Source organism: Heliconius melpomene, chromosome 7 (genome assembly GCF_056956725.1).
Source record: "Heliconius melpomene rosina isolate 202511_hmr_F chromosome 7, ASM5695672v1, whole genome shotgun sequence".
NCBI classification, from domain to species: Eukaryota; Metazoa; Arthropoda; class Insecta; order Lepidoptera; family Nymphalidae; genus Heliconius; species Heliconius melpomene.
The window spans coordinates 1797032-1804986 of NC_140395.1; positions in this window are offsets into that span (position 1 = coordinate 1797032).

The window sequence follows — 7955 nt, forward strand, 5'->3', positions numbered from 1 at the left end:
TCAAATAACACTTAATGAAAAGAAAGCCGTACTTTTAGTTTTTTTTATTATTTAGAGAAAAAAAATTAATATACAATACTACGATGTCACGTACAACAATATGGCTTGTAAAGTATGAGATTAGCGCTAGCGACAAGGAAAGTAAACGCGATGAGTCAGCAATTTATATTTAGGGTTGGTTGTTTTATGAAAACTATATTTTATTTATTTATTTATTCCATATTGTAGGCTATTTGAATAACAGATATGCATAATAGTCGAGCTTATCGCTGTAAACATTTTCTACCTCCTATTCTTGTCTTATGGGAAATTGTGACGAAGTTGTACAAAAAATCTAGGAGAGAGAACCTACTGTCAAGACCTTTCGTTTCCCATTTTCGCTTCTTCTTCGAAACTCAACGCTGACCTTTGTTTTATTAGAGGGTAATAATTCATTATCATAAATGAAAATTGAAAACGTATTTCTGTAATAACCAGATTGTGAAAAATGGAGTTTAACGTGAAGTGTTTGTTATTGGCTACGTTATTACAATTTTTGTAAGGATCTCTACTTTTTTAAAGATAATAATACAACTATTTTACAATTTTCCCTAGATTCAAAAAGTTATATTTAAGTCTAAATCAATTAATTTCAGTCAAACAAATCTTTTGACAACCCTAATCAGAGCGTGAGTTCACGACTCCCAGTAGATTTGCATTGGACAGCCGTTATATGCAGCAAACATTGCATTTCACCTGTGAAAGTCTCGTAGAAAGTGACTTAGGGACAGATTTAAAGGTCTTTTGGAAGATTTATTTAAGAACATTATTATGAGACTTACGGCCATTGCCATTGCCATTGTAACTGTAAGTAACTAATATTATAAAATTGAATGTGAGTTACTTTTGTTGAACGTGCTACATTTTCGTTGCATACTTTCCTACCGAAACACTCATACTTGGAAGTCTAAATAGACCTTAATATTCAAAATATATTTAATTCTTACATTATCACATACACACATATCATACTGAAAACTTTCTATTTATTAAAGTTGGTAAAGAAGAATTTTTTCTAGCATAACACATCCTGTTTCAAAGTAATGGAAAATCTTAAGTGAATCAAATAATCAGAAATTTTCTGATTCACTCCCCGTCACAGCCGTATAACCGCAGCGACGTAACATTAGAAGCGAAAGCCGCCCGCCGCCCGCCGCCCGCCGGGAAATCTGGTGAAAATGACCCGGGAGACCTCCGGCTCGCTTTCGATCAGTCTTTAGTTATAGCCGCGGGGTAATTTGATATTATTTATAGAGGCAATGGTTGTAGATTCGATTCCCATAGAGGGGGATGATTGGGCTTAAATTATTTTTATTTTTCCAATTTCAGTTGCGCCGCTCAATAGCTCAAGTAATACACTCACGAATTCGGACGAAAAGTAGAGAACGTAGTGTCGTAGTGTCTGGACGTAGTGGTTTGGTTTATACGCGGTACCAATGTGAAGCTGAAAAATCATTAATTAATTTCACTTCATCTCTCTTAAAACATTTATTTGTTTTAAAAAAATGTTTCTTAATTTTAAGTTTTGCTATTTTAATGCATGCTGTATATATACATACATGTACATACTCAAACTCTTTACTTCCGTCTTTACCCTGCTATGTACGGGAAAAGGCGTGAATCTATGTAATTTATAATATGTACAAAAAAACATATTTTATTATAAACTACATAGGTTTACACTTTTTATTTCTATCGACTTTGAACATGTGACCTTCAAAATAACAACTACGCTACTATAAACGGCGACAACTAAACTATATACAACCTCAATATTCAGAATAGAGGCAATAGACTGTAACGTACACAATGGCTCGCTCATTCTTTAACGAACCACGAAGATGATAAAAACTTTCAACTTGATACGACAATATATAAATATAGTCGATCTTATGAGACGAATGCAGGTTTTTTTTATTAAATTTTAGAGTACATTGCTGAAGCCGTCTTGGCTCAGGTGCACTAGCGTGCGACTGTACGAGCGACGATTATGGGTTCGATCCTTACTTGGAAGAATGAAATATTTATTACTATAATAATATTTTCAGTTCCTCGCAATGGTAACGAGGCAAAGCACGGCATTGAGTTTTCCCGCTCAACACGCAATGCCTCGAGATTTAGACGAAAAGTGGGGGACGGAAGTGTCTTAATGAGAAAGGTGTCTCTTAACACTAGATTCTCAGGATCTCTCTGCCTACCCTGCTATGAGCGGGATACATCATGAAGCTACAAAAAAAATGGTAATATTTTTCTGTTCTTACGTGCAATGTCTACGGTAATAAAGTGAACCACGATTCAATTATTGATACGTAACAATTGTTTACACAACACTTTTCTCTTTTAAAATGACACGGAAATAAATCTTTTATATAAAAATAAAAGTAATAACAAAAATCGTAACAACTCTAATTGACTGTAATGGACTAAAGTGTTGTAACAAATTGTCTGTCACAAGATTTTATATCTATATATAAAAGTAAAAGTGTTAGTCCGTATGGTTATTGATGTTAAATATTAAAATATAACATATATTGTAATCATTTATTATGGAGCCCGTCATGGCCCACTGGCAAAGCGTCTGACTGTTATGGGTTCGATACCAGTCGGGGAATTGAATTATTTCTTCGTATTGGTGTTAAGGCAAAATGCGTTGTTGAATTTAACCGCTATATATAGACAATTAAATGGAATTTGAAGAAGGGGGAAGTAATCGAGTGTATTGGTACTGCCCTCTACCTATTCTTCTATATGCGGAATACAGCGGCAAGCAAAAAATATTTTTTTTCGTCTTGTCTTGATTGACTTTCCTATATTAATTCTACTACTGAAGGGGAATGTGTTATTTGTAGCTGTATTACGTATATGCCAAGGTAGGCAAGAGAACCTAGTATTATGAACCAAAGATATTCCTGTCCCCACCTGTTGTTCAATTTGCATGATATTTTCTTATTACCAGAGCGCGGAAATGAAAATAATTCATTCCCACGAATGGGAATCAACCATAATTATATTTGTTATTTTTAAATTTATTTGAATGTAAAGTCACAATATAAGCTTAGTTTAAGATATTTTTGCAAAATGCGTATCGAATTCCGCGTGTAGCGAAAGCAACTTTCTATAATCCAAAGGTAAAAGTATTATTCATCGGGTTCAATGTACTGCAAAGGTTATTTGTATGAGTAGCTGCATTCATTTTCTTACACATCTCCCATATTTTTGGGGATAAATGGAGAAAAGAAGATAGGGAAACAAATATATATATAGAAAGTAGCAGGTTTGTGGTTTTTGTATTAGCTTCACGCTGTATCCCGCTTCTGGGCAGCGGGGCACATTCACAGCAGGGTACGCAGAGTGAACTTGGGAACCTAGTTCCGTTTCCCACATTCCGCCGAATTCTTAAAGCATTAGTTGTTCAGTTGCGAAACAGAGGAGACAGAAATTATATTTCAAGGGATATAAATATCTAAAAACGAAGCGGCAAAAAGCAAGCAAGCAGTAAGAAATATATATTTTTTTAATTAAAAAAAAGACATTATATTTTGTTACTATATTTTTAATATTTTTTTACTATGAAGCGTAGCAGCTACGCCTAAACTTTTAATGCATTTGAAATTTTATGCACATTTTTGCTTGGAAAGTTGCAAAAGTCTGAGTAAAGCATGTTTAAATCTCAATCAAAATTCCTTTGATCAATTAACTTATAAGCCAATTACTATAAGGGAAAATAACGTGAACTAGTTTTATTTCTTTTTTATTTAAATGGTCATTAATAGTCATTTTGATTTTTACGAGAGGTGACTGATTAATTTGAAAAAAAAGTTATTTAGCCTTGTTAAATAAGTACGGCGTTGAGTTCCTCCATCCAGAATACATATACGCCACACAGGTTCTCTTCAGATTTTTGAGGACCTTCCGTCTAATAAGAGAAAATACTTGAGTGTCCTCAAAAACCTATTTTGGCATTCAAGCTGCGTACGTGATACCTTCTAACGGATGCTCTGAGCAATTTATTGTAGAATCAGGACGATATTTACGTAGAATATAAGTGAATATTCTGTGGAATTCTGAGAACGAAACATAGAATCTGTAAGATTGTTTTTTCTCATGTTTTTTTTATATTTGTATAACAAAAATCAGCTTCAAGATGTTTGCAGGGTAGGCAGAGGGAACCTGTTTTTAAGACAATCCGTTCCCCATTTTCTGCTGATTTTTTCGAGGTTTGCATGCCGGGTTTTGCTTTTTTGCCAGAGCAAAGAAATGGAAATATTAATAAATAATAATTCTTTCCCTTGAGTGGGGATCGAACCCACAACCGTCGCGTTTTGCTTTATTACGCCAAATTTTTTTTTACGTCCAATATGTTCGTCGGTGTAGTCTCAAAAAAAATATTTTGGCTATCTCCGACTTAACTGCAATGACGAGATAAATATACATAAACATCAAAATAAATTTCAAATTCCATAGTGCTTATAATTCAGATAGTGCCTACGATTTCGAGGGCGGGTCACAAGTTCGTTGCTGGCCATTTTCTCTTAGTTTCACAAACCTGTGTATGACTAGAATAAGCTATTTAAGCCTACTTCAAGACTGACTGACTCAAAACTTGAATGCTTAACACTAAGTTATTTAATAGTATTTTAGATTTTAAATATTTCCTGCAATTGCGAAAATTTAACAAACATCTCATCTCATTTAGTGTATTTTTTAGTTCTAAATTTAATGGTCAATTCTAAAATATATAAATAAATATTTGTTTCAAGAAAAAGGCTATTTTTTAATAATTTATAAGTTATAATCATCCCACGAATAGAGATCGAACCTACTACTATCGCCAATGACCCACTGCACCTATTACTTTACGTGAAAATCAAGAGAATCGCGCAGCAGAAATTGAGTTTTGCTCCCGCAATGTCTTATAATTGGGCGAAATGTAGAGAACGGAGTATCTCGACACAAGTTCCGTCTGCCTACCTGGCTATATGCGGGATACAGCGTGAAGCAATAAAACTTGTCAACTAATAATATAAACAAGCGAAAGCTTCATATTTATGTACATTTCTACGACAGACACGAAACGATAATACACCTGTCCTTAGCCTTTGTTCTGGCAGTAGAGGCCGTTGAGCTAATACACTGTTGACATAGTAATATTTGAATATTAATTTTAAATAGAATATTTTATATAAAGATAGTAAAGAAAAGAAATGTTTTAGTTTTGTTATATAAATCGAAATTTTACCTATATTAGACATATTGTAATAATATTAAAGAATATATAAAAAACCAAATGCATGCATTACAGATTATTAAGATACTTTATCCTCACATTTGGGTATTAAATGTCAAAATGACATATCGTCAATTGTCAAAATTGTAAAGAAGTGTGAATACCTCGTTGAGGCATTTTTCATGTGAACAATACAAAGTTTTTTTAACTAACAACCTTTTATATACCATACGCTCTAGTATAATAAAGTTCAAATTCCTTTACATAACGTATAAAATCCAATAATATAAAAAAATAAGGGATTTTTCAAGTACCCACAACAATTTGGACTCTATCATGTATTAAAATAACATTTAAATTTGATTTACAATATGTACATTATTATTTTTTTGCTGACGGTGAGTCAACTGACCACAAATAAACTTTCTATTGTGTTGGAATACTTTATCGATAATGAATTAGTGATGCGCCTCTGTCGATGTGAAATCTTGATTTACGATGCTTTTGTTTTTAGTGAAATGTTATCGATGTTTCGCCGATTAGTTACCGTTCGAGTGAAAAGGTTGTATACTTAGAAGTTATTGCCTTATTGTGAAGGAAGAGTCGTTAATGAAAATCGATTTTCATTGTGCAAATATTAGTTTTAAGAAAATGGAGGCTATTTTTATGTCTCTTTTACAAAAAAATATTAGTTTTTATGCAGCATGGAGACAAAGCGCGGCGTTGAGTTACGCTACTCAAAATGAAACATTTCAAAAGTTGGGCAGTGCGTGGGGAATGAAGTGTTGTAGCACTAGATTCTCTCTTCCTAAACTATTATATGACGGACACAAAAAAAAGCTAATAAAAAATAATAGAAAAATACTAAATTAAAAGTAAAAATACATAAATATATTCAAGTTGTCGTTAGAAGTGACATAGTTACTTTATTTTGTAAACATACGTTAGCAAGTGAAACTGCGGTCTGCAGGCGGGCAACCAGTTGCTGATGCTTTCTTTAAAACAAGTTAATCTATCATTTTATTTAACTACTTTGAAAATATGCAATTATGGCTGCTTTTACCGGTATATTTTGTATTTAGCTTCACGCTATATCTGGCAGAGGGAACCTAGTGTTAAGATTGAGAGACTTCTTGATTGTTTTACGCAAATACGCAATGGTCATAGTTGCGCAGTGAATTGAAATTGCAATTATAGTAATAGATTCGATACACATTAGGGGAAATTCATTATTTTTATTTCCCGCTCTCACAAGTATATTATTATTGTTGTATCGATATATATGAAAAAGGCATCACCACAACCTATCGTAACCTTAAGCGAAAGTCTTCGAGCTTCGTAATATGACTGCGGCCTTATGCTAACATCGACCGTTAAAAATTAAATAGATTAAATAAGTAAAAGTTACTGTAAGTTTCTGTAAGTTTGTATTTGAATGTGGGTTCGATTTCCACTCGAAGGAATGCTTATTTTGGTATTTCTTATTACCTCCAGTTTGGTTACAGCGTTAAATTCCGCTAATTAATAGTATATTAACACTTGTCACACAAAAAAACTTTTTTACTGTTATAAATAAATAAAGAAATTGACATAATTTTGAGCTATTTCAGTCAAAGTTTTATTTTATTTGTTTGAAATACGAGATTTATTATGAAATAAAAGAATAAGTAAATTTATTTACCGTTGCCATATTGGTTCGTTTACCGCGATTCCCGTTCTGATCAACCTACATAGGAGATGAAACATAAAACTATGCGCGTCCTTGTCGAACATATTAAATTAATAAAAGTGTGACAGAGAGGTTTTTAATTAATAACTATTTTTCATAATTATGTCATTATTTTAAAAAGTGAGATGAAAACTGTTAGGATTTGTTCAATGACTTTGTATAATGGGAACTTAGAATTTTTGATTTATATATTTATTAGCTTTTAACTCTATGCCGCCTATAGTAGGATAGGCAAAGGGTACCTAGTGTTAAGACCCACCATTCCCCATATTGCGTCCAATTATAAATACATTACGTGTTGAGTGGCGGAATTTTACGCCGCACCTTTTTGCGACTAAAGCGAGGAAATTGAAAATAGATGATAATAAATAAAATATATGACTGATTCCCCTCGATTAGAAATCGAGCCCACAGTCAGTATTGTCAGTCAGTATTGCTATACCACAATGATTTATTCAATTAATTGATACGTTTATTTTTTTGCTATGTTCATTAAGATTATTAGTTAACATTATTTCAATACATAAATAATAAATGTAGATTTCTCAGAGTTAATATTTTTGCTATGTTATCTTAAACAGAAAAAAATAAAAATTATGAATATTTAGTTTCATATTTCAATATTTAAAGAATTAAGCATCAATATTAGTTTAAGCACAAACCAAACATTAAATATGTTAGATCGAAAGTTTATGTGGTTAAAAAATGTATCGCCATCTCTTACCTTTATATTACTATCTCACAATTTCTCATTTCACCGTTCACTTGTTTAGCGACTTCGTACTAACTGTGACCGAGTTCTTTTTAACTGATAAACTTTAAAATAATTTAAACTCTAAGCCTTAAAGATTAAAGTTGCTTTTTCCTGCACTGGAAAGTCATCAAATGGTACCTTATCGTACTCAAGCAGTCAAGTAATATGTGTGTTTCTTATTTTACAGAAGTTGGTCACTCGGGTAG